Raw genomic sequence first — 27,693 nt, forward strand, 5'->3', positions numbered from 1 at the left:
GGTCTGCCACAGAAATGACTGGTTTATTTGGGCCCCCACAAAAAAAAAAAAAAAAGAAGCAAATCATCTCTTCCTGTACAAACTGGTACAAACTGAAGGATAGCACTACCAATTTGGGAATTGGCTCGACCTGACAAAGGGGCGCGGAGTCTAACTGTGCCATGGGTTTTCTGCCAGTTACCCCTTCGATTGGGATTTGGGCTTCGGCGGCCCTGACACGTCGGTCGTGGCCCCCTGGTCAGGTTTCCTGTGTGAGTTGGAGGTAGCCGTGGGAATATGGGAGAGTAGTTATCTAGCCAGGTCAGCAACAATCGAGCAGATGAAATACCAAAGGACGGAGCAATCGGAGAGTCAATTTCAGGCCGGGTCAAATACACAAGGAAGCACTGTGGAGGTACAGAAGGGGTTAAATGTAAGAGTGGTCAGGAACTAGCACAAGTCAGCAACAGTAATACACCAAATAACTCTAGGAACGCTTGAGTAGGCAATGTAAACCTATACTCTGGCAGGGATTGCCTGCCAGAGACTTCCTTTTATACTTGCAGGGTGACTATGTCACATCCTGCATGTCCCTTTTAATTCTTAACAGTGCGGCACGCGCGTCCCTAGAGAAGCATGCGCCCGCCGACCTGGAGGCCACACACCTGTCTGTACTGCCCGCCGGCGCTGCAGGGACACTCCGGCAGACGCTGGAGCTAGACGCCACTCGGCCCGCCACTGCCCGGAGCCCTGGGGCTGCCCAGACTAAGCTGCTGGACTGGGAACCTGCCGCTCGGGCCCCCAGCACTGCAGCCCGCACACTCCATGCCCCCGGACCCGGCAACAGACTCCCGTGGTCCGGGAGGTTGTGACGCAAAGGAGCTCTACAGAGGCAAGATGTCGTCCTCATCCTCCGATTCCTCACCTCCTTCAGTGCGCACATCCTCGTCCTCACAGATTATAAATTCATCCCTGCTGGAATCCACATCACAGGTCCCTCTTTAGTCTCTGATGAAGAATTGCTAATTAATTTTGATGAACATCAACTTCTCCACATTCGCAACCTTCTACGCTGCTCGCTGACCAGGTTCCTGGCAGCACAAAAAACTATTTTGCAGTACACACCGGATGGGGGACAACACAGGTAAAATAGAGCCAGTTTGTACTGCAAACTGCCTTTTTTTTCCTGCCAGTACAGATACGGACTGTCTGGCATGTCTACTTGGATGTTGTGACCAAAGTAGTCCTCCACCGGATCGGACCAGATTTCCAAACTCGCTCCTGCCTGCCCTGAATCACCACCCTGCAGTGGGTTGTAAAGGAAATTTGAGCTGTTTCCTCTCAGCCACAGGTATGGGAGAAAATGAAGTAGGAGCTGTTGCCGTGTCACGGTCTGCATCAGATGACAATCTCCTGACCAGCAGGTCTTTGCACCGCTGTAGACTTGTGTCCACCGGAAACAGACACACAACATACACTTTAAACCAAGGATCGAGCACGGTGGCCAGAATGTATTCCTCTGACTTTAATAGACTGACCACCCTGGTACCCTGGCAAAGTGTATGAAGGGCTTCATCCACAAGAGCTACATACTTTGTGCAATCTCAATGCTTTAGCTCCTCCTTCACTTTCTCCAGCTGCTTCTGCAACAGCCGGATCAGGGGAATGACCTGACTCAAGCTGGCAGTGTCAGAACTGACTTCACGTGTGGCAAATTCAAATGGCTGGAGAACCTTGCACAACACGGAAATCAGTCTCCACTGCGCTTGAGTCAGGTGCATCCCCCTCATTTGTCTATGTCGTAGGTGTGTAGGCTTGAATTTTTCTGCTCCTCCATCCTCTGCAGCATATAGAGGATGGAGTTCCAGTGCGTCACCACCTCTTATTTGAGGTAATGGCAGGGCAGGTTCAGGAGTTTTTGATGTCGCTCCAGCCTTCGGCAGGCAGTGGCAGAATGGCGAAAGTGTCCCGCAAGGATCTCCTGCACACTCCTGTCTCTTTTCAGGAAATGCTGCACCACCAAATTTATTGTGTGGCCAAAACATGGCACATGTTTGAAATTGCCCATATGTAATGCCCGCACAATGTTACTGGCATTGTCCAATACCACAAATCCCCAGGAGAGTATAAGTGGGGTAAGCCACTGTACGATGATCTCCCTCAGTTTCTCTAAGCGGGTGTTGGTGTTGTGCCTCTTACTGAAACTGTTGATACACAGCGTAGGCTGCCTTGGAAGCAGCTGGCACATCAGAGATGCTGCTGTTGCTGTGGAAGGCGATGCATCTACCATGGCTGCATTTATCTGCTTTGCCATAGGATGACCGGTTTTGTACTTCGTCCTCATCACAAACAAATTGTTGGACTGTCAATTGCTTACTGAAAGACAAAGTGGTGTTTCGACTTCCCCTCTGGGATGATGAACGATTCTCAGCAGCAACAGCATCAGCGACAGCAGTAGGCATAACGTTGCAGGATCCTCCAGGGGAATCCCGGATAGAAGAGGAGTCAGTCATGCCGGTGAGGAGGAAACTGATAATGAGTAACTTGCTGCTGTGGTTTTCAGGCGCTTGGATACAACAGGATCAAGGGATTTAGGTGGCCCTGGACTGCTTACGGTCATAGCCACAGTTTCTGAACCAAACTTATAACCAAACTTCAGGTGATGCATAAGCGAGGATGCCCTAGGTGGTCAACGGCCTTGCACCTGCTTATTGCAGCATTACGTAAGCTGCATATGGCTGACGCTGGGATCTCGCGAGGTCCGGAGAACCATGTTCCGAGTCTGGGCGGGAATTCTCGAACAGGCTCGGAGCACGGGTTCGGATTGGGGTGTCCGGATTCCCCCAATCCGAACTTGCATATCCCTAATGAAAATATTATATTTTATCAGTGGCAATTGTAAAACCAGGATCTTTGGAAAGGTAATGGATTTACTGCTAATTGTGATATTTAGTGGATCTGCTGATGAATATGACAGATAGTAGATCTGCTGATGAGTATGATAAACAATGGATTGGCTGATTAGTATGATAGTGGCTCTAACCAGAGCCTTAGCAGTGAGCATAAGCACTCTGGGTCAGTACCCCCTCCCCCTGGCAAGTTCTGTGCTACATGTGCTATGTATTTCTAGGAAACAAGTCACCCCACAATTTGCAAAAGAGTACCATTGTAGAAACCTACTACCACATTGGCTGTGTTCCCTGGGCAGAGCATTGATTTTTGCACCTGGTTAAAGCCCAGATCTGCTGCAGAGGCAGAACTCTGGGAGGCAATGGAGTCATCTGCCGCCGGGCTCCTGCTCTCACGAAGGGCACCCCTCCACCACTGCCAGTTTAAAACCATTAATTGAAAACCATCAAAATCGCTTCTGTGGCTGAGTTCTTAAATATATATGTGTTCTCAATCTCTCTTTCTCTCTCTCTGTATATATAAATATATATAGTATATATAATATATATTTCATAACAGACTATATATATTTTGAATAACATTGTGTGTGTGTGTGGGGGTGGGGGTGGGGGGGGGGGCACCAATATTCATCTTGCCTCCGGGCAACTGGGACAAACTTACGCCACTGATCTGCTGTATAATATGCATTCGGTCTTATGCTGGCACAGTGGTTAGCATGTCTGCTTTACAGTACTGAGAACAAAAGTTTGGTTCTTCACTAAGCGCCTATATGTGTGTTGAGTTTGTATAGATCCTGAACCAATCAACCCTGATTTGAAACTACCATCCTAGAGGTATGAATTCTAACTGACCCCACGAATAACAGAGCACCCCTGGACAGACCGGACACAGCAGCCCATTGTCGGACGGGGCACAGCAGCCTCTTGTTGGATGTACACAGCAGCACCCCTGGATGGACACAGCATGGACACAACTGCTCACTTAAAGCTCTACAGCCAGAGTGAATATGGTGTGATCATTTGGGAGTTTTTATCAAATACAAACCTGTGTGAATCCAACAGTGGGGTGATGACATTGTGTCTCTTTTTGGGATCTAGGTCAGGCAGGATAACCGGTGCTGCACAGGAATTAAAGATTGGCAGCTGGTTCTCTGACATTTATTCAGTTTACATGAACTGCCTTCCTCCTGTGTTTCTGTTTTGTATTGTGCTGTAATATAATTCACCTTTTTATTGATTTTTATTTTCCTATCCATACATTTATAACCCTCATTTTCACCAACACAAACACAGTTTACAACATTTGTCACTATTGGTGGCATTCGTATAATTGCTGCTCTGAACTTTGCCAATGCTCCTATACATCTTTCTTAGTTTATGGATTTTATTATGTTTATCTTCTATCTGATACTTCTTATATATTTCTTTTTCATTATGCATCAGATTGGTCTGGCCTTTCACTGTTTATTGATCAAACAGGATTTACTCCTTCAGACAACAGGGCTTCAGCATTTCTGCAGCTGCGCTGTATGGATCGCTGGAATCATATATTACATGCGATCTATTCTGTTCACTTTTAATGATTGCAGAAATGTAAGGGTACTAGTGCTAATGTATGGGATAAACAAAACACACACACATAGGGCCAGATGTATCAAGCTGCGAAAAATGATAAAGAGGAGAGTGATAAACAACCAGCCAATCAGCTCCTACCTGTCATTTTTCAAATCCAGCCTGTAACATGACAGGTAGGAGCTGACTAGCTGGCTGTTTATCACTCTCCATTTTATCACTTTTTGAAGCTTGATACATCTGGCTCATAGGCCCTTATTCTGGTTGATTTGTTCAGGCACGTGTTCGCACGTAGCCTAGCATACGGACCGCACATGGACACGGACAGCAAGGGCATGCCCATAAAGACGGCCAAACTTGGTCATTCGCACCTAAAAGCAAAGGGGAGTGGCGTGCGACCACACGTACGGTAACGTGTTCATACGGAGCTCGGTCTGTCAGCTCCGTCATCAAGCGTGCGGCCGAGCAGACGGCCGAGCGAACAAGCTCTGCAGGTGTTTTAAGGTTGCCAATTTAGAAATGGCACATAATAGCAGTTAAGAATGTTGGTGCAATTGTGTGCAAAAACAAATAAATATATAAGAGATATGAATGCAGAGACCTGCAACTGGTTAGAAGTGTGCTTCCCGTGTGGATGCCATGGGTGTGCATTGGGTGCAGGTGCATGTAGTTTATCAATTGTGCGTGTTGATCGCCCGTGAGAATGTGGGGCTGAAAAGCAGCTGGGCTGCAAGGCGTGAGACTTACTTTTACAGACTGAGTGTTTTTGAGCTCGATCAGTCTGAGCACTCGCACAGTGGAGCGAAGCCACAGCCCCGCACTTGTAGTCACCACCCTTGTATATGCCCCGATTACTACCTAGTTTTGCCCAGTTTTGTTGCCGCGCCCATCAATACGCCCACATTATGTCTACTCTACATGAGTTCCTTCGCTGGGCCTTTTTCTACTCGGAAGGCCACGAGCGTGCATGGCTGGCCAAACCTGCAAATGCGCTTTCCGAGTGATACGCATGCGCAGTGAGCTAAGAAACCCTCTGTGTACGAATACGGGCCCGAGCGAGCCGATCAGAATAAGGGCCATAGTACAACAGTATTAAATGGCTGCACATATACCAAGGAAATGCAAAGATATTCCTAAGGAGCCTGTAATTTCAATTTCTTTCAATTCGAAACCTGCCAGGGGCGCCACAACATAGTTAGGTTGCTCAGGCGAGATGGAATTTCATTTGAAATCGCTAAACTTTGCCCACTCAGGAACAGCTGAACTCACCGGATCTCAGCTGCCTGCCCACTTCCTTCAGAATGTGCACACGCACATCTAAGGTTGCTCTGTGCGCGTGCCTGGTAGGCGACCATCGAATGATGTGGGTGTTCCCCCTCAGGCCAGCAAGTGCGTGCGAACACATGCAAATGGGTAGTGGTCAGTCCACCATACGCAAGGTGGGGTTTGGTGGGCCTTGTGAATCAACCAGAATAACCCCACTGTGAATGCACTGATAATGGCAAGGCTATTCCATTAAAAAGGACCAATTTGGATAAATGTTTGGACATCTTTAAAATGGAAGTCAGTATCTGGAAGAGAATTGGGGGTGTAAATAGTGGCGGAACTTGTGGGCGGTGGGCCCAGGTGCAAAAGTATAATTTGGGCCCCCCCACATACTTGCCTACTTTATCTTCCACCTCTCCGAGAAAAGCCGGAGAGGCAACACTTCAGAGGGGCGGGGGCAAGTCTGACATCACTTTGCCCCGCCCCCCATGCCGGAAAACTCTGTGATTTGCGAGCCGTGGAGAGGGGGCGGGGCTTAAATGATGCAAAATGTCGCAATTGCGTCATTTAAGCCCCGCCCCCTCACAGCGGACCCGCGATTTGCGCTAATTAATCCAGCGGGCAAGGGAGGAGCGGGGGCTGTGAACAAAAAACGGGAGACTTGCCCACCTTCCCGGGAGGCTGGGAGGTGGACCCAATTTTCGGGAGGCTACCGGCCATTCCGGGAGGGTAGGCAAGCCTGCCCCCCCACCTCCACCCCAACCGAAGTTCATAATATACAACACTGAAGTGGGTGACAGGGAGAGGCAGAGGGTGACAGAGGGAGGGGGCAGAGTGTGACAGGGAAAAACAGTGGGTGACAGGAAGAGAATGACAGGGGCAGCAGTGGGCCCCTTAGTCCACAGAGGCCCCAGAGCACTGCACAGGCAGCACCAATGGTAGTTCAACTCTGGGGATAAATGTTGTACATTAAAAGCCACTGTTCTGCTGAGTTTGATGCTAACCAGTAATAAGACAAATGATATAATACCGTAGAATAGACATGTAGGTTAGATGCACACAGGGCATTGCTCACTAGTCCCCAGCTATATAAAATACATTATTATACGATCAGCAGGCCGCTGAGGCTGCACAGCCAGTGTGAAAGAGAGCGAGAGATAAAATCACAAGGAATAAATATTGGTCTGTGTGAGAGGGAGATACACACGTCTGGGGTTTGTAACATGGAGGTCACCGCTTATTGATGGAAGAGCAGAAATGCTGCACTGGGGCATTTCTTATACTGATTACAAGAAGTTTAATATCAATCATTGAGACTGTTTTATTTATTTACACTTGAAATTCAGCTTAGCTCGTATTGCAGGTGTTTTGTGGGTAAATAAAGACACTCACATATATGCTCTCCTCATGCATCGATATAAATTAACCTGCATCAATTAAACAGTAAAATTGTGCATCAGCCAGCATTATGATTTGCCAGGAGGACATTCAATGTATATGATGCTATGATTGCTGCTGTATCCAAACACAACATACAGTAGACACGATATAGTGTCCATGATTGTAACAAAAAAAAGGAAAAAGATCTGAATTACTTTCTATTTCTCAGGTTTCATTAACTAGGAGCAGTGTTGTAATTATTATGGCAGCAGGGGATACATGGCTCCTGGTTGAATGAGAGTCCTGCACTGCACATTCAGTACCCAGGATACTCCCCACGTTGTTCCCCACATTGCAGCGGGTTTACCTTTATTTAATCTCCCTGTGGCACAAGAATTACTAAAGACTCTGTGCATGCTCCATTTTGTAGTATATCACAAGGAAGATGGCATTTCCGGCAGAGGGCAGGAGCATGGTAGCATGGGTTGGTATTAAAATGACCCATGCTAGGTGCAGAATTTGTCATCATATATTGTGAACATATATTGTCTCCAGTGTAAATGATTAGGCATTGAAATCTGCAACCACTCCTGATACATACCTGTGTCAGAATGATCGGCTGAAGGAATCCCGGTGTCGGAATCCCAACTGCTGCCAGAACACCGGAATACTGAACATAAAAACTGTATACTAGGTGGGTTAGGGTCAGGCAGAGGTGTAGCTAGGCAACATGGTGCCTGGAGCAAGGGTATGTTTTGGCACCCTTCTTATGGCAGTAATTTTTCCTTCTTATGGCAATGCCACTTACACATTATGCCACACACCGTAATGCCCATTACATATTATGGCACACACCAAAATGCCCCTTACATATTATGTCACACACTGTAATGCCCATTACATATTATGCCACACACCGCAATGCCCATTACCCATTCTGCCCACACTGTAATGGTTATTTCACATTATGCCATACACCGTAATTCTTATTTCATATTATCCTGTCCTCCAGCGCAGCAGAGTAGAGAGGAGAGGGGGCCAGCAGCACGCCCTTTTTCTCCTGGACCCTGCGCTCAACTCAAGCCACCCTCCCTATGCCTTAAAGTCAGGCTGGGGAATGGGGGGGGGGGGGGGGGGGTAGATGCGCAGGGAATTTAGGATTAGACTGTGGGGAGGTAGGGTTTAGGTTTAGACATTTATAAGGGGTTAGACTACAGCATGGAGGAGTTAGGAGCTAGCAGGGATTGTTATGATCAGGCTATGGGGGAGGGGGTGTTAGGATTAGGTTGCTATCATGGGGTAGAGGACAGGGTTAGGTACACTCGGTACTTTATTCTCCCTCTATGGGTGTCGTGGACACCCACAGTGGGAGAAAGTGTCGGGATTTCGGCGGTCGGAAATATGGCATCTGGATTTTGAACGCCTGGATTTTGACAGCCGGGACTGTAACTGTATCCCCTATGTATGAATGTCAGCAGAATGTCTAAACCTTCAATATAAAGGTGGTAGAATTTATTTATAGCTGTGTCTGGAAATGGAAATATCAATGACTACTGTATATGTCAACAGTTTATTAAACATACTTTTTTATAGTGCTTTGGTTCTACTTATTCCTGGTTCCATAACTAGTAATACAATTAGAAATGACATTATAAAGGTGGCACTTTTCAGTACATGCACAGCTTTTTTTCTATTTCTGTATTCATCTGCACCTGGGTCTGCTAAGGCAACAATATTCTGCAACGGCATTTATTGCAGCCTATTCTGTGGTAAGAAAGTCAACCCCACCTGTAATAAACAGACTAGTTACCAGACCATCAAAATGACTGAGCAACATAACAGCATCATAACAGCAATGTCAGCAGGGCCTGGTTAAAGGTTCCAGGTGCCCTAGGTTAATATACATGCTGCTAAACACATGTGTATGGGCACTCAGGAACTCACCATGTATACTGCCCATGTGCAAGTAAGGAAGGTTATACAACTGGTATGTAAGATCTAATGCTTATGGCGTGTGAAGGAGAATTTGGCTTTAGGCTGCCCAGCTGGCGCTGTGGCACATTGTACGTAAAGTTATGGTTCCATCAGTAAGTTACATTGGTACAGCCATCTGGCAGTCACCTTAAGAACTTTACCCTCCACAGTACATCAGGACGGCTAAAAAAACATGACATAAATTAGGCCTTAATTTTTTCCTCGGATGTCACCTGCAAGGCGCCCCCTTCCCCCAGTCCTGGTGCCCTAGGCTGCAGTCTAATCAACCTATTGGTTATTCAGGCACTGAATGTCAGCACCAGAGGCTGTGCGCACCCAAACAGAGCAACCCTTGAATTGCTCCATTGGACACAAAACACTTGACTTTCCCCATAGAGATAAGGAGCAGTACCAGGCTTTAATTATACACTGTAGGATATGTCTCTGGTCTCTTTCTTTGGTGTCGCACACAATGATATATGAAACTCTCCGATAAGTTCCAGATTAACCTGAACGTCATACAAACAGCTCAATAGTTTATTTTATTTATTAGAACGTAATGGATGACAATACCATTGTTTGAACAAAACTTTGCCTAACATAATGTTCTTGTTACCAATAATTAGAAAGGGGCACTGCCAAATGTAATAATAATAATAATAAGGCACAATAATGATTAATGAGACTTTAGAAAAGTAAATTTACTAAAATGGGAGATCTATTGAAGATAGGATGTTGCCCATAGTAACCAATCAGATTCCACTTCTCATTTATTTAGCACCTTCTAGAAGATAATTGATAGAATCTGATCCCCTTAGCTAAAAAGAAGTAAAATATCATGAAATGCATATCGCTTCCACTTTCTGTTTCTGTTCAGGAGGTTGAGCCTTTACAGACCCTGGGAGCAAACGTTCGCTCCAGAGTGGACGGGTAGGGGCAGCCATTGGGCCGGGCCAGAGGAACGCCCATTGTTTTATGGGCATCCCCATGAAAATGTTGGCTGTTTCCCCGGGAACCCTGGCGGGCTGTTGCCTGGGTGTGTGTTCAGCTGGGAGGCTTTACCATTATATAATATTTCTTTACTGGTTATTTATTTTCATTACTGAAACTGGTGAGGCTAGATTTAGAGCATTTCCTCTGAAACCTTGTATCTTTTCTATGCAGAGCTAATTGCAGGGAATGTGGTTTGCATGGATGATCAGTGGCAGTAAAGCTGCTTAGACTACTTGTGATAATGTTTGGTTGTTCAGTTTTGTTAATACAATAAAAATCCATCAACTACAGTACAGTCTGTCCTTTCAATCTAAATATCACCAGATGGCTTTGATCTGGTTAGGATTTAAAATCAGGTACATCAGCAAGTGCATACAATCACTAGAAGACCCCTAGTAGGGTAGTGTGCAATGGAGTGGGGTGAGCAATTTTCTATTTTTTTGGTGGGAACTGCTAGTTTGGTCAAAGGATGACCACAAACATAATTCATAGCAGTCACCTTCCAACTAACATTTCCAATATACACCTCAATAGTAAGGATGTTTATCATAAGAGATCTTAGATTACTGCACATATGCACGCACCAGCCTTCGAACTGCTGTTGCATTCTGGAGCCGTGACTGGGCAGGGTTGGGTGGCCAGTTTGCTATGTTGGGTGGGAGCAGTCCAGACAACGAAGAGGGGGCCTTGTCCCTTTTTGGGGTGATTCACAGTGACGCCGTGGCATCATTTGCAGCCGCTGCAAGACAGAAAATGGCGGTCCGACCTGTCTTTGCAGCTCGGCTGCACATAGTTATGTGACCGTTTTGCTACTCTGCAAATATTTAGCAATTGCATTGTGGGGAGAGATTCAGCATGCTGGGTGGCCTTGCACTGTGCTGGGTGGCCTTACATTGTACTGGGTGGCCTTGCCCTGTGCTAGATCGCCTTTCCCTGTGCTGGGTGGCCTTGCACTGTGCTGGGTTGCCTTGCCCTGTGCTGGGTTGCCTTTCCCTGTGCTGGGTGGCCTTGCACTGTGCTGGGTGGCCTTGCACTGTGCTGGGTTGCCTTGCCCTGTGCTGGGTGGCCTTGCCCTGTGCTGGGTGGCCTTTCCCTGTGCTGGGTGGCCTTGCACTGTGCTTGGTGGACTTGCACTGTGCTGGGTTGCCTTGCCCTGTGCTGGGTTGCCTTGCCCTGTGCTGGGTGGCCTTGCATTGTGCTGGGTTGCCTTGCATTGTGCTGGGTTGCCTTGCACTCTGCTCTGTGGCCTTGCACTGTGATGGGTGGCCTTGCAATGTGCTGGGTGGCCTTGCACTGTGGTCTGTGGCCTTGCACTGTGCTGGGTGGCCTTGCAATGTGCTGGGTGGCCTTGCACTGTGCTCTGTGGCCTTGCACTATGCTGGGTTGCTTTGCCCTGTGCTGGGTGGCCCACCAAATGCTAAAGAAAGCAGTTGCAGTTTTTAAATTATTTAGCAAAACCGTAAATGAAGATGAAGATTAATTCAGCCCAATGCTTTTTACACAAAGCTATCTATAAAGGAACATTACTCTACAACCTCAGCAATAATCACTGGTACGGTAGCGGGCATGTAATCCTGGTCTCCCATATCATAAGATTAAGTAGTGTCATGGGTGACTGACTGGGCACACAGGTGGATTGCTTTCTTCACCTGTGCTCAGCTGCTGTCATTCACAGCATGGAGAATAGAGTACTAATTGAGTATTTAATAAGGATTATTGATCCTTATCTCAAGCTAGAAAAACCCACAGGCTTTTAAAATAAATGTTAGACATAAAAATGGTTTAGGGTCTGTTGTATAAAAGACTGTGGAATGTATGCGCTTTCCAAACAGGATAAATGATTCTTATTACAAAACATACCACCCTCCTGTTCATCACACTTTAAATAGCACAATGTGGCCTGGATAGTAGTAACTTAGGGGCTTATTCAGAGCTGATCACTGTTGTGCAAATTTGCACAGCAATCAAATGCCAAATCACTGCGCAAGCATGAGGATCACAGTAAGCATGCGTGAGGCGTAAAAAATCAGCAATCTTTTTCATCACATTCTCCTCACAACTTGACTGACAGGAAGTCGACGTCGTAACCGGACGTTTTCTAGGAGTGTCAGGAAAAAACAGAGGCATGACCAAATGTTTGCAGGGAGGGCGTGGGACATTGTTCCGATGTCAATCAGCCTGTCTCTATCACACACTTGTGGACGGGTCAGACTGCAAACACTGGAATAATCATTTGAGAGTTGTGAATGGATTTGCGGTGGCCGGCAATCTGCAATATTTTCGCAAGCCATTCACAGGACCGGATTTCATTCTGTCTGGGCAGTGACTATCTGATCACAGAGCTCTGTTAAATCAAATCCGAACTAATCAGATCTGAATAACTCCTTTAATTGCCAGGTGAAGTTTTCTGCAATACTGTCGTTTAACTATCATGGGCCTAATAGAAATGATCTCCTCTCAGATCACACAGATTAGAGGAATTGAGCATTCAAGCAAAACCTTTGATAAGGCTACTGTTGTAGCGAAACGCGTAAGGGCCTGTTGCTGACACCCACCCTGTCATCACAATTATTAAGGACTCCGGACCAGCCCCAGGGACCATCAACCATCGCAGTGGTCAGTTGTGATCCAATCCAGCTTTCTCCATCTTGCTGAGGAATCACCGCTAGTGCAACCAATTTGCCCCAATCTTGGGCGAACTTTGGCTTCTGTAATCTACACCAAGAGTCCCCTTTGCCAATTGGGACCTCCAAGCCACCACCTATAGGTGAGAGATATTGGGATATTATCAGAACTAATCATGTAGAACTGAAGGTAAATATACCGGTACACTGACCATATTTCATCCACAATTAAGTTGTGTGATTCATATTCGCTATTGATTGTTTTTATTATGTTCATTATTTTATTCCATGTTATATTTTAAAAAATTGTAAAGGACATCTAATCCCCAATTTTTAGGGCTGCATCCTTGTATATACTTTCCTAGTGTCCAGTGATACACTGGACCTGAGTGCAGTTCTACAGAAATAAGGGCTTACCTCCTATCTCGTCTAAATGCCTTTGGCTAAATACAGCTTTTTACGTGGTGGGATTGTGAATACCAGTCTTCTGTAAAAGCCACATCATGGGTTGTAGAGAAGTTGCGGGCCTAGTGACATATTATGCAAGGCCTACTGAGACTTGTGGCCTAAGATGTGTGACTTGGAGCATAACAGTGTGTTGTGGGCATAGTGCTGACTGTTAATTTAGGGCTTAGTGCACTAAAAATGAAGTGCCCACCAACACTAGTGGCCAGTGGGACTTTAAGTAACACAAATACCCTACTGGGGCATTGTTCCTTAGTACTCATCATATTCATCTGGACAACAAAGGGGCAAGCTCTTTTACTAAAGCGCATCAGTGCTTCCTCCAACATCTTCTTTGCATTGACAGCTGCTGTTCTCAATGCCTAGCAAATTCTTCGTCCATCTTTTTGCTTGATTCATCAATTTTTTCTCCACCATTGAAGTCTTGTTTCCTGATCACAGTGGCTAATATAAACCCTTTACGAGAAGACTGGACAAGTTACTCCATCTCTAAATGACCCACTCCTGGTGAGCCCTTGTTGGTCGGCCAACTATGCCCATTTTGAAATGCAGACCCCTGATTGGTTTAGCTTGAATCTTAAAAGATTTACCCTGGGAAGGATCCCCAACTTATTCATCTCTATGCGGACTGCCTCCGAATCTTGAGAAAATTTAGGTAAGTAATTTCCTATTTCCAGTGGTGTTCATTTCATGGCACATGGTGGATGAAAGTGGCTTAAAGATAAGACAATCAGAAAAAGAACATGCAGAACTCTATTGTAGTACTAGTGACTGGTAAATGTGACCTGTGTGATACATTAAAGCAGATGGTTTGTATTATGCTGTTAATAATTATATGTACTCCAATTTTGTACAATTGCTAAATATGACAATAATCATACATTTTAACTTATTATTGGTAGGATATCATGTCATATTAATAATTCTGGTTGACCCGCAAAGCTGCAAAATTTGCAGCTTTGCTGGGCATCGAAACGCCGCCCGCCACCAGCACAAACGCCCACCCGCTGCCCGCATACAGATTACACCCATACACACATGGGAATGGAAGTTTTGCATTAACATCCATTCGCAGCTTGCGTGCAGGGCAGAAATCATCAATTATCTTGTGCTCGCAAATCTAAGACACTCAATTATGTAGTGAGGGACAAGATTTGCTTGTTTGTCCACATATTTTGTGATTACCACCAGCCATAATCACTGTTTTTTCTTATTTGCATAAACCATAGTTAATTTTAATTGGTCGTGAACCCCTAGGCCGACTCACCCCTGCAAGGGTCCCAAGGCACCCCAGAGTGCCACGGCACACAGTTTGAGAACCACTGCCACAGAAAACTATGTGGACAGGTCCTGCAGGGACTACTGCAATGACTACTCGCACAGCAGGTGATATCTCTGATATGTCTGCTTTACAGTATTATTCAATAGCTGTAATTCTTAATTTTGCCATAAAATGCAGAAACAGACATTTCTGCATGTTTGAGAATATAATTAGTTGGATATAATTCGTTTTCTGTTCCCTGTTTGTGAGTAATAGCCAAAATAAGTAATCTGATTAGTCAGAGTGTGAGAAAGCCGCTCCGATTGGCTATTACTTTAAATGCAATTCAGCTGCAGATGACTTACATAGATATAAGGTACGTACAGTATTCATTCCATCCTTCCATTTTGTTTTACTCTTAATGGGGCAGATGTATTAAGCCTTAACAAGAGATAAATGTAAGTGTGATAGAGAGAGATAAATGTACAGTACAGCCAATCAGCTCCTTACTGACTTTTTTCAAACACAGCCTGTAACAGGTGATTGGCTGGACGTTTCTCTCTCTTTATCACCCTTGCATTTATCTCTTGTTAAGGCTTAATACATCTGCCCCAATGTTCTGTATAATAATTATTTTTTGGGGGGAGCACTGTATACTGCATTACACCTGGGATTTGTCACAAATAACAAAACTCTAAATCACAGGTTCTCAAAGTCGGTCCCCAGAACCCCACACAATGCATGTTTTCCAGATCTCTTCACAGAATCACAAATTAAATAATTGGCTCCATCTGTGGATCTTTTAAAATGTGTCAATGACTAATGAATGCACCGCTGCACCAGCCGGGTGACCTGGAAAATGGGATCTGTGTGGGGTCCTGAGAACCAAGTTTTAGAACCCTTGCTCCTAATGAACGTCTGTATGAATCCAAGGCTCTTACATCTAGTTCTCTCCTTTATCAATGTTAAATGTAAATTCCTTACAAGTCTGAAAATATCAGTATTAATGAGAAATAATTGCCGGCATTTGACCTTGGGAACATTTTCTACATGATTCATCTAACTTTTATAAACGGATTTTCCTGAGCTCTGCTATGGTCATTACAGTATATCACAAGTGCATTATATGCTTTATTATGTCTAGGAAAGCGATTCTAGACATCGCATGGCTCCATACAGCAGCCACTGGCAAATCTCACTTTTTCACTAAACTAATGTTTCAGCAGCACATGAAACCTTATACTGAAATGATTCATCTGCTGCTGGAACTGAAGCTCACGGCTGCTGCCAGACGTCTGCTGCAAGCCTGCTATGTAAGAGCAGGGACCTGAGGCGGACAAACACTATTCATCTTTTTATATTAAAGTTTTCATTTAATGTCCATTTCTCGTCTTACTTTTTGGCTCACACATTGAAATACTAGTAAAGTGTGAGGAAAATGTGAGGAAAATGTGTAATTAACAAGAGTCAGATAAAGTGTTTCATTTTATTGGTCTATTAGTTTTGCACTCTGAACATTATTCTAAATAAATTTAGCAGCAGACATGTGACCTCATTTACACTACAGGGGTGAGATTTAATAGGATGAGAGATTCAGAAAGTGAGAGATTTGGGAAGAAATCTCCTGGTTTTTTTAAAGCGGCAATCATTTACACTTCAAAATCAAACTGCAGTGTAAATGATTGCCGCTTTTAAAAAAAACTGGAGATTTCTTACCAAATCTCTCACTTTCTGAATCTCTCATCCTATTACATTTCACCCCAGGTGTCTGCTTTTGCACCATGTGTCCGAATGATGGGACTTATTCAGGGGCAGTTAGAATTACTATCATACCTGACAACATCTCTGAGATGGAAATCAGGACAGACCATGGGCTCAGACCATGGGCTAAAAATGGAAATGATGCTCCGCCTGCTTTGCTAGAAAATGCTTCAGCTGAGAAGGGACTATGGGACTTATTCAGCCCTGTCTGCTGGGCTGCAAATTTGCAGCCTGAGCAATGAGGACTGCGTCTGCACACGGTCCGCAGTGTACCCTCCGTGCGATCTCTGTTCACAAGTTTTGGATTGACAGTTTTGGATTTTCCCCCGGATCGACAGCTGGAGGGCATTTGTAGGCAGCACCGTATAATTTTCTGGGAGTGCTGCTTAAAAATGCAGACGGGCCCAACCCTGGGGAGGGAGGGCCACTGATGTCAGCTGCCTCCATCTTCCCACAGTGATTGCAGTAAGTCTAGACTTACTCGGCACTGGAAAAGGGGAAACCATTCAATGGTGAGTGATTTGGTATGGTTTTCCCTCCCTGTGTGCACGGCTGCAAACGTATTCATAGCTGTGCACGGGGTGGAGGGGGACTCTGGGAGGACAGCATTTACCTGAGACATGCATCCTAGAGATCAGGTCTGAATCAGCCCCTATGAGGGGCTACACTGGACTCATACTGCACATGTGCAGTTTCCCCACCATCAGAGTTGTACGTAAACCATTGCATTTGCATACACATCTGAAACAGGCTCCCTGATAGGACAATGGTTTGGTATTGATTGGGTCATAACAAATGTTGTTCCGGTTGTTTAAGAATGTTATGAAGCATTGGATAATTGTACTACAATATTCTCATGATTCTGCCCTTTCTCATGATGGGTGCTGGATGACCTCCAGACAGTCGGGATTCTGACAGTCATTTCACCGACGTCAGAATCCTGACAGTTGGGATCCTGACTGACAGGCTATTTTCCCTCAAGGGGTCCATGACCCCCATAGAGGGAGAATAGAATAGGTGGTTAGCGCAGCAAGCCGCAAGGGGCTTTGTTTCGTTGCTCTCTCCCCTGTGTCTGAGTCCTGACAGTTGGGATTCCGATGTTGGACTAATGAGTGTCAGAATCCTAACTGTCGGCACAATATAACCCACCCCGCATGATACTCTGACAGTCTGCTCAGCTCTTAAGCAGCCCATACACGCTGTGATGCGGGCTGTGCGTTATGTGCTTTGAGGTGCGCGCTCCCGTGGCACCTCATTGCACAGTACTTGCACATACTTTTTGTACTTTGTTTTCATCACATTGCATCGCATTGCATGCACAACGCATGCACAGGCAATGCAATGTGATCCGTGCTTGTTAAGCACGGAATGCACGCAGGTATCGCAGCGTGTATGGCCAGCATTACTTTCAGATTGCAGGGTTATCAGAGTTTTCCGGGATTTGTTCTGTTCTGTTTGCCTCTGCCATATTGTCAGTGTGAGTCTGCTGCTGCTGCTGCTGTAACACCTGTGTGATCCAGTCCTCTGCAAGACAACATAATTCAGACTGCTAACCTCTCGAGTGCCTGGTTGCTTGGTATGCAGTACCTTTGGTTTTGCACTACTTCGCCCCATTATGCTACTGTACCACGATGTAACATCCTGCTCCTCTGTCCTGCAGCAGTACTCACAGCAGTTATTCACCCATGTTGGATTTGCTTTATTGCAGGCAACACCAGAAGCAGTCATCCAATCAGGGCAAGGAAAGGGGTTCAAAGGTCATGCTCCAGGACAGAAGTTGCCTTTAGCAACCCATCTTCCTGATGCCTGTTCCAGATGCTTATCGTTATCAGACACCAGTTCCATCACTACTTTGCTCCTGTACCTGGCTCCTGTTTGTACTTCAAGCTATCACCTGTACTTAGCCATTGCCCGGCTTCTAAGCCACAATCCAGACTTCAGCCACTGCCCAGCTCTCAAGCTGTAACCCAGACCTCTGCCGCTGCCTGGCTATTAAGTCACTTTCCGGTACGCTACCACAATCCGGTTTCTAGTTGCTATTGCCGCTACCCGGTCTTCAGCAGCTACCCAGCCACTATCTGGTTCACAGATGTCATCAGGTATCCAGCTGGCTTTTGCCACCTCGTCACTCAATGCCATTAAGATGCTATCCTGCGTCCAGTTGCTTATCAGACCTTCAGCAGCAGAGCAGCATTCAAGTGTCCAGCCCTGAGCACCTAGCCTTCCGGGCTTCACGGATTGTTGCCAAGTCAGGCCTGTTTAAGTTGTTCCCAAGTAAAAAAATTTACAGAGGAGGCCATCTCTAAGTTATCCTGTATCGCTGTTACCTGTTATTCGTCGAGGAGGCCAGCTTAAGTTATCCCTGAGTTTAACTAGTATTGATATTGCCAAAGAGGCATACTTCTGTTATTTTACCTACAGACTTTGTGCCCGTCTTCGTCCTAGCGCTCGTAAATAAAATTCAGAACAGACACTGACTTTTATTTGCAAAGGCCGGAGACTTGAATGCTGCTATATGTGAGGGGATGTGTTCGCATACACATCTTCTCACTCGTTACCAAGGGGATTCGGTGGCGGGTGGGGGTTATCGGTGGGTACTTCCTACTGAGGGCCACATCCTGCTGATCATACGCAGCCAAGGCTAAACTTTCTTGCGGGGGTCCCTAGTGAAAACCACTGGTCAATTAGACCCAGCGCCTCTGTTAGGATGTTCTGTCAACACTCATATTACCTAGTTTATGTGGAGACATTGTATCCACCACAAGTCACCTCAGTCACAACTGGGTGCACAAAATCCACAGTTGTGTCAAATATATTGAAATTGTAATGCTATTCAGTGTAAATATATATAAATCAAATGTTGTATCCCTTTCATAAATAATAGAACCAAACACTGTCAATAATGAGATATTTTGAATATAAATATATAAAGAAACATTTATAGACAAACATTGATGGTACAATGACTCCTGCACTACTGATAGAAGATACAAATGTTACTCGCCTGTAGAAAACCTGTGTGATAAAGATAAGAAAGAACAGAAGAAATGCTGCATGAAGTCCCTATTAAATACATCAAGCATAAAGATGTTGCAGATACACATGGCTGCTTGAACACCTGGGCTCACAGGATTCCATCTAGGCCAGCAGTATCCTTTACTGTGATATCTAAAAATAGATCTTGTTGGCTTGGATGCTGACATGACTTATATGCACAAAGTACGACCTGCACCTTTCTTAATGCATGTGTTCCAATGATTTATACTATCAGCTTAGTGGCTTAGGGGAAAAAGGGAAACCAATGAGTCCCTAAGGAATTGCTGTATAAATGGATTTGCCATAGGAAACACTTCAAATGTACCATAGGATTTTTAAGATCACGAATTGAAATTGCAAAATTGTGTAAAGACATTGAACATGAGGTGCAATAGTGTAAGCCCTGTATCTAGCGTGTAACTTTTATAGACCTTTATTTTTTACTAGTTAAAAGCCTGTCAAAATTACGGATTACTCCTACCTCCAATCACGGCTCCCTCTCTCCATATCCAACAAGTTTGAAACAGAGAATTTTGCTTTCACTTCCAGCGCCACTCACATTTGTTATATAAATTAAAATTAAAAAATGATGCGTGAAAAAGGATTATATTTCCTATATAAGGTAAACATCATAGGTCATTATGATGAATATAAATGTTTGCTTGGCAATTTTCACACCTATTTTTGACTAATTCACTTGGCACTCAAAGGGTTGACAATAGGGTAGTTGGGGCTACAGCTCTATGCCTCTACATAAAAATAGGCTATGACAGTACGATGGTAACCATCACAATATGGTGCAAGATTTCAGCTATTGACATTTATGGAACAATTGGGGCCAATAGTTCAGGGGTTGCACACATCGACATAGCCAATGCCTGCGGAAATTGCAATTTGATCCCGGTACTGTACGTACTTATCACTCTCCTGCGCGTAATTCCAGCTCACAGCCTTCTCTATTCGGATATGCTCGAGGCTTGGTGCATGTCCCAATGAACCAAGCCTGCAGTATCCCCTCTTTTAAATTATAATGTTAAGTCAATAGCCTTGAGCCAATGGGTAGAAAACTGAGGTCAGACAGATCGGTCGTGGCCCTAAAGCAGTAAGGACAGTCAGACTCAGGCTGAATAAGACAATGGCAGCATCAATCTCCACCTAAACAGATTGGATGCCAGGCCATAGCATTCAGCACATTCCTGCTTATCGGGTCATTTCTAAATGAATGATGGGTTTACATATAATATCTCTCACATTTCCAGTTCTACAATGGCATGTGAATCATAGAATCATTGATAACAAAGACTACTGTATAATCATGTTTGAATGATGTCCATTTAATTCACTTTGCCAGTCATCAACAGGGTCATAACATGCGTCTCCTCGGAGATTCATCTATCAACCTAAACTGATTCTCTGCTCGTGCAGACATCATTTACAGGCAATGTATGTGAACGAAGAGCTTTATTTACTGTAGGATGCAATTGTAAGAAGAAGGAAAAGGGAAGCTTGGAATATGGTCTTTTTAGGCCATTATACATTTATTCATTTAATTGTAATATATATATTTATTCATTTAATATTAGGAGAACAAAAATACCAAAATAATTTAATGAAGTCTATTTTATTAACATTGCCTTGATACACAACATTCAAACAGTCAACTATTAATTAGCGAATTCTGTTGTCACTGAAAAAACTCTCCCAGAGACTCCGGTCAGATTTCCTTTACTGGTCTGTTTTCCTTCAATAGCAGTACATGTAGTACTTACTGTACACACAGGGCCTGGTTAAGGGTTCCAGCTACCCTAGGCTAATACAGAAGTAGCCGCATGGTAGCACAAAGGTAGGAGGTGTTCTTTGGACAGTGACTAGGAGGTAATAAGGGCTTGGATAAAAGTACAGTATGTATGCAGATGTCGCATCCAATAAAAGCATCACTGAAAACAATTCCATTATGATGGTGGGTGGGCGCCCCAGTCCTTGTGCACACAAATTGCAGATGAACACCAGAGACAGTGGCATAACTATAAATTTTGCTCCCCCCTGCCAAAAAGTTTGTGGCACCCCCCACCCCACCCTCCCAGGCTCCTCTCCAGCGTGTTTCCCCAGCGTGTGACGTAATGATGTCACACGCATAACGGAGAAGCTGAAGCAGAAGAGAGGCAGAGAGACCAGCAGACACTGCTGCTTCCCTTGGCTCTGAGGCATCCCAGGCCACCCCAGCACGCCCATCCTGTACACAGTAGCCAATAGCCGGCTCTGTGTACAGTCAGTTGAATCAGTGGAGGGATTTGTTTTCTCTGCCATGGCCGCACCCGCGCTGTGGATGACTCGCCTCCAGTGCTCAGTCAGTGGGCAGCGGCAGGCAGCAGCATGTCAGTGCGTCGAGCGGGTGCCGGCGCCCACACGGTGCTGCTTGCTCCCCCAAGCGGCTGCTGGGGCTGCCTTACAGTATTTACGCCACTGACCAGAGAAGGTCTTTGTAGAAACTTTTGGAGGTTGTTCAGGCCTGATCGCACAGTGACTGCAACTACCGCTTATTTATATTGATTATCCCATATGAAGTATATGGTTCGTCTAAAAATGACCTACCGCTCAACTAATTTTTAGGAGCGCATGAGGAGTTTTACTCTGGTTTAGCTTTTCATATAAGCAGCTATGGAGTGTAGATCTTTTTGTGTTTTGAATTAAATATGTTATTTTTATGTTATTGTCTTATTTAACCTCTGGGAGGTATTGTGTTCTTTTTATGTTTATTATGTATAACTGTGTAATAAATATATTTTATTAATTTATAATGTGTATATGTCATTGAGCACCACATAGAAGTGTCTTCCCTTTTTAGTATGTAGCCCAGGACATACTCAACGACTGCAATAGAAACAGGCTGATGGGGTCCAGAGCTGACGTCTCCCAACTTCCATTCAAATGCCCGGGCACAACTGCGTTTTCCTTGACACTCCCAGAAAATGGCCGGTTACACCCACAATTGCCCGCTTTCTGTCAATCACCTTGCAAAGGGCCAGCGGTAGAAAAAGTAGCAGGATTTTATCGCAGGATGGTCTCGTGCGTGCTACGAGCTGTCATTGCATTGTTACCCAGTCTGGAGCCGTACAATCAGGTGTCAACAACCCCCATTAGCATGAACTATGGCATGGAAGTAATAACTCCATCAAGAAAGGAGTAAAAGCTATTTGAAATGTTTCAAAAATTCAATTGTTTTAGGGATCTCAGACTAATTAGCAAATGGATATGCAAGAAGCATGCTCACAGACATAGCTGATAAATAAATGATATACCGAGACTGCTATTTTAAAGCATTTTTTAAATGATGATCATCCTTATTACCGCAACACTAAACAAATAGATTGTGTATATTCAATTTGAACCACAGTCATTAGGTCGCCCACTATTGGCCGACTCGTGAAGAGGTTGACATTGACAAAAGTTCAACATGGAAATGGTCGACAAATAGCGGTCAGCCTATTGACTGTTTTCTTGTTAGTGAAAGACTACTTTAATAACATTAAACTACACATAGAAAACAATAAATCTACTGTATTATAGTGTTTCCTCTAAATTTATTTTGCAGGGGGAGGCGTCCTGCCCATTTTTTAAAACCTCTAATTTCGCCTTATCCTTTTTGTGTGTGGCACTGTGGGCCCTTTCGCTGCCTTCCCCTTTCTGGGAAATAAGCATGTAAAACCCCCTGGGAAACGAGCATATACTATCCACTATGCAATGAGCAATGTGTATTGGGCATTACGGGGTGTGCCATCATGTGTAATGGGCATTACGGTGTATGCCATAATGTTCAATTGGGATTACAGTGTCATAATGTGTAATAGGCATTATGGTGTGTGGTATAATGTATGATGGGTATTACGGTATGCTGTGTGATATAATTTATTAATTCATTAATAGTTATTTTTATAGTGCACACATGTTTTGCAATGCTTTCCAGAGAATAAATGAACATTCACATCCATGGAGCTTACAATCTATATTCCCTACCACACATTTTAAGGTTAACTTTTTTGTTGGGAGACAATTAACCTACCAGTATATTTTTGAGTTGTGGGAGGAAACAGTGTAATGGGCATTCAAAAATATCTATAGCTGGCCGGTAGTACACTGACCATTTCAGTGGCTCACCCGGTGCAGAATTAAGAGTATACTGTATCTGCAGTTGCTGTAATTCCTTTCAGCCTGAATAGCAGCAGGATCTACGATGACCTAGCAGCCCCTCTGCCGCAGAAATGGCAGCCAGATCCCAGCAGCACGGTTGGGGTACCTGCCTCTGTAATGAAAGTACTTGAATTGTGGACCCAATGACACAAAGCTCTTTCGTCTGCCAGCAGGTCTTCTTTGTCTGCAAACACACCATGACAGAGAGGCAAGTGCAGTTTCTCCCCTTAATTAGCAGACACAAAGCGAATAGTACAACTCAATTCATGAACTGAGTCCCTGGTGCTATGTTTTCTGCATACAGGATCACAATTGTAGGTTGAGACACACCCCAAAAAGGATTACAGCACACCTCGGTTTTTGTTACTGTTCTCTATTATCTCCTCCAAAGGGTTGGGATCCTTGGGTCGACCACAATTAGGTCGACAAACATTGGGGCGACACCACTAGGTCAACATGGGTCTAGGTCGACATGGGTCTAGGTCGACATGACATTAGGTCGACACAAGCATTAGGTCCACATGGGCTAGGTCGACAGTCAAAAGGTGCACTTCAAACTGCGTCCATGTTGACTGTGTCGACATTCGGGTAAAAAACAGTGAACATGGACGCAGTTTGAAGTGCACGCATCCCCTCACATCGCTCTCTTCGCTCGCAATGCTTCGGGCACGGTGCCTCACTACGCTTGGCACTCTATTTTATTCTCCCACCACGCCCTAGTGGATGGTAGGGCATGAAATACCACCTGTCGGCTCAAAAAACAGTGAAAACCCCCATGTCAACCTTTTGACTGTTGACCTAGCCCATGTTAGGCCTAATGCTTGTGTCGACATAATGCCATGTCAACCTTGATCCATGTCGACCTAGATCCATGTCGACCTTGACCCATGTCGACCCAATGCTTGTTGACCTAGTTGTTGTAGATCTAATGACCGTATCCCCCTCCAAATGCTCCCTGATTGTCAATCTGTTTGCGAATAAATCATACAACTCCACAATTATTAGTATTGCATTTATCTCTTCATCAGGTCCAAATTGTCTGAAGTTGTCATGGATCCTTTTGCTAGAAATTGTAAATAGAAAATGAGAAAACATGCAAGTCAGAAAATAGCATATTAGTATACTGTATTAATCCCATATGCTCTATATTTTCTTAATGTTTCTTCAACCACACTTAAGGGGTAGATGCATGAAGCCATGAAAAGGAAGAAGTGATAAAGTGCCTGGTACTTTGGCCTTTATTCAGATCTGATCGCAGTACAAATTTGTTTGGAAAATGGGCAAAACCATGTGCACTGCAGGTGGGGCAGATGTAACATGTGCAGAGAGAGTTCGATTTCTGTGAGTTATTTTGTTTCTGTGCAGGGTAAATACTGGCTGCATTATTTTTACACTGCAATTTAGATTTCAGTTTCAACGCACCCCACCCAAATTGAACTCTCTCTCTATACATGTTACACCTGCCCCACCTGCAGTGCACATGGTTTTGCCCATTTTCCAAACAAATTTTTAATGCAATCAGATCTGAATAAGGGCCTTCATCACCAGCCAATCAGCTTCTGACTTCCACTTTTTAAACTCAGCCTGTAACTAAACAGTCAGGAGCTGATTGGACGGTTATAAAGTACCAGGCACTTAGGGCTTAGAGGGTTCACTCTTAGAGGCAAATTCCTTCTCAAATGGACAAAACCATGTGCACTGCAGGTGGGGCAGATATAACATGTGCAGAGAGAGTTAGATTTGGATGGGGTTTTTCTTCAAAGGGAGATCTACATTGCAGTGTAACAATAAAGCAGTCAGTATTTTCCCTGCACAGAAACAAAATAACTCACCCAAATCTAATTATATCTGCATCTTCCCCCCTGCAGTGCACATAAGAGGTTATTCTGGTTGGTGCGTAAATTTCCGAATTCTTTCGGAGCGGACCGCACGCCACGCTGTGCATACATCGTACAAAGAAACGCCCACCGGTCCTCCGCATTCGGACGGACTCACACTTTAAGAAGAGGGCGTGTTTACGGACGACATCCAAACCTTGCGTGTGCGGTGTACACACACATATTCTGCACAGTCTTACAGCGTCTGCACGGACGGGAACCTGCCCGTATGCACCGATGCCGTGTATTAACGCAAAACATACTACTATCATCGGAACTCATACATCACACACATGACACACTTATGCAATTAGGCTACCTCATTAAAAAGGGATTGTTTTTAATGGTCATCTATTATTTTTCTAATTGATAATTAAACACTTTACTACCACTTTAGATTAACCCTTACATCATGCAAAGTGCAAAACATTCTTTCTTGCCCCTTTACGCCCATGTGTTATGTATGCATATTACATCATAAATTATTCTTCAAATGCAAACACACACATACACATCAACACACACATGTACATCTTTACATTACCCTTCACTTTCAAGCACTTGTATGCAATAAACCCATCTATATACTGTATATACCTTTTGCACCTTACATAAATATACAACACTATTTATACCTATACTGTAAAATGATACAAAAACACACAGACCACTTCTAACTTTCATATAAACATTTATTGAAATATAAAAAATGGTACTTGTTTCCTAGCACGGCCACAACGCTCATGATCATGGTCGTGGTCATCGGGTGTAAAAATCGGGGGCATCGCGGCCATCGCATGCACTAAAAAATCGGGTGCGATGGTCCAGACGCGATGCCTGCGATTTCCCCATAGGGTACAATGTTAAATGCCTCAATTTACCCAAATCATCATAGGGAACAATGGTAAATGGGCCTGAAACCCCCCAAAACACCCCTGAACATTGAAATGTCCCCCCAAAAGTAGTTTACGCCACCCCGCGATCAACGTCCTCGTCCTCCGACCTTTTCATACCCCCACTATCCACGCCGGTGTGGAGTTGAGAATAGAATAGTGTGGCGAGCGCAGCGAGCCCCGCGAGGGGACGTGGATACCTGTGAAGCCCGCGAAGGGACGCGTTTACCTGTGAAGGTATCCGCGTGCGCTCGCCACGCTTCGGGCTCGGTGGCTCGCTGCGCTCGCCACACTATTCTATTCTCAACTCCACACCGACGTGGATAGTGGGGGAATGAAAAGGTCGGAGGACGCGTACCGCCGCCCCTCACGGGCTCGCTGCGCTCGCCACGCTTCGGGTTCACGTTGATCGCGGAGTGGCGTAAACTACTTTTGGGGGGACATTTCAATGTTCAGGGGTGTTTTGGGGGGTTTCTGGACCATTTACCATTGTTTCCTATGATGATTTTGGTAAATTGAGCCATTTAACATTGTTCCCTATGGGGAAATCGCGGGCATATGTTTTCAATGCATTTTAATGGCAAAATCGGGGGCATCGCGTCGGTCGCGTCACAGACCACTAAAAATGACACCCAATGCCCGCGATTGTGGCCGTGCTAGGAAACAAGTACCGAAAAAATAAAAATAAAACATTTAAAGCAGCAGGTCACAGAGGTCCTGCACATCTGCTGCCAGGAGGAGCAGGTGCTGGCGCAGCCTTTGGAGGGCCCCTCGCACACCCTCGCCTTCTTTCCTCTGGTCATCTGTGGGCATGTTGAAGGGGGTTCAACATTAAAGTATGCTATTCAGGTTGACATTGCACATTGTGATACCTACATTCAATCCTAACTACCTACAGCAGGGGTGTCAAACTCAAATTCATCGGGGGGCCGCATCAGCAGATTGGTCACCCGCAAAGGGCCGGTACACATTCAGAAAGGGGGCGTGGCCATGAACAAATGGGAGTGGCCATGGGCAAAAAGGGCGTTACCACGTCCCCTTTCCGAATGTGTACTACTACAAGTATCATGGTGAGTAGTAGGCTGCCTACCTGTGTCCAACCAGGACGGGGAGAGGGAGAGCTGCTCTTCAAACTGTCTCCTGCACGATTTTTCTTTTTGCTGGTGGTGGCTGCCAGGGGTTAATGTCTGTTGCCAGGGATTCCAGCTCGTTGCCAAGGGGTTAATGTACATTTTCAGGGGTTCTTGCTCGTTGCCAAGGGGGGTTAATGTCTGTTGCCAGGGGTTCTTGCTAATTGCCAAGGGGTTAATGTCCATTACCAGGGGTTCCAGCTCGTTGCCAAGGGGTTAATGTCCGTTGCCAGGGGTTTCAGCTCGTTGCCCAGGGGTTAATGTCCGTTTTCATGGGTTCTTGCTCGTTGCCAGGGGGTGTTAATGTCCGTTGCCAGGGGTTCCAGCTCATTGCCAAGGGGTTGCCCACCCACCCCACAGTTACTGCTGCCTTTACCTGCGCACA

The sequence above is a fragment of the Crinia signifera genome, chromosome 4 (assembly GCF_055691185.1).
Source record: "Crinia signifera chromosome 4, ASM5569118v1, whole genome shotgun sequence".
Taxonomy (NCBI): Eukaryota; Metazoa; Chordata; class Amphibia; order Anura; family Myobatrachidae; genus Crinia; species Crinia signifera.